The following is a 1,290-nucleotide window of genomic DNA, read 5'->3' as shown; positions in this document are numbered from 1 at the left end:
TAAACAAGATCAAGGTACAGTGAGTAGGTTTGCCCTAGAGTGGCGAAGTGTGCAGGCTGAGTTGTAGTAGCAAATGAGGGAGGTAAGGTAAGAGGGGACAAAGTGATTGAGGGCTTTACAGCCCATGGTAAGGAGTTTTTTTCTGATGTGGAAGTGCATGGGCAAGTACTGGAGGCTCTTGAGGAGTTGGGTTAGCCCTTGTCCATAACTAAGTACAAACTTTCTACAGACCACTTTAAACTCAAATTTGAACTTCCTTTTTTCACTTCTTGCTGATATCTGGTTTTTGAAAAGGGGAAGGGTTTGGGCCTGTTACGTTGTTGTGTTACCCTCCCAAGAACTTAGTACAGTACCCTGCACACAGTAAGTGCTCAGTAAATACGAATGACTGATTGATTTTTTTCTGGAGTTTAGTTTTGAGCTACATTAATAAAAGCCTCTCTAAGAAGTGTAGTGACCTCTAGGACATCCTGAGCAGTCCCTAGTTTTAACACAACAATGCTGCTTAATAATAATAACAATAATGGCATTTGTTAAGCACTTACTATGTGTGAAGCACTGTTCTAAGCTCTGGGGGGGATACAAGGTGGTCAGGTTGTCCCATGTGGGGCTCACAGTCTTAATCCCCATTTTACAGATGAGGTAACAGAGGCTCAGATAAGTTAAGGGACTTGCCCAAGGTCACACAGCAGACATGTGGCAGAGCCACCATTAGAACCCATGACTTCTGACCCCTAAGCCCACACTCTTTCCACCGAGCCATGCTGCTTCACCATTCAACCACTGTGGTGTCGTAGAGTTTATTGATTTAATTTAAATTAATCTAATCTCATGCCATTAGCATGTGACATTAGAAAAAAATAGCACTCAATAAATACGATTGATGATTAAAGTGTATAATGTTATTTCTATTACAAGTACTTCTGTGGTCTAAAACATAGTTCCTGAATTTCCAGGGCAGTAGCAATTCTATCAGAATTGGTAGGTTTGGCCAAAAAAAGAAAAAAAACGAGGTGTATTTTTATTTTTGTTTAATTTATTTTTCTTTCTGATTTTCCTTTGGTTTTATTCATTTTGAGGGTTGCCCTGATCCTACATTTAATTCCAAACCATTGTCTTCTGTGTTGCTATTTCTCACTTGTCTTCCCATGATAACCCAGAACTTCCTTTGTTTTTTTAATGGTATTTGTTAAGCACTTACGGTGTGTCAAGCACTGTTCTAAGCACTGGGATAGATACAAGTTTAACATGTTGGCTACAATCCCTGTCCCACATGGGGTTCACAGTCTA

This window comes from Tachyglossus aculeatus, chromosome X4 (genome assembly GCF_015852505.1).
Source record: "Tachyglossus aculeatus isolate mTacAcu1 chromosome X4, mTacAcu1.pri, whole genome shotgun sequence".
NCBI lineage: Eukaryota > Metazoa > Chordata > Mammalia > Monotremata > Tachyglossidae > Tachyglossus > Tachyglossus aculeatus.
The sequence above is the reverse complement of the archived record's forward strand: the minus strand, read 5'-3'. Positions refer to the sequence as shown.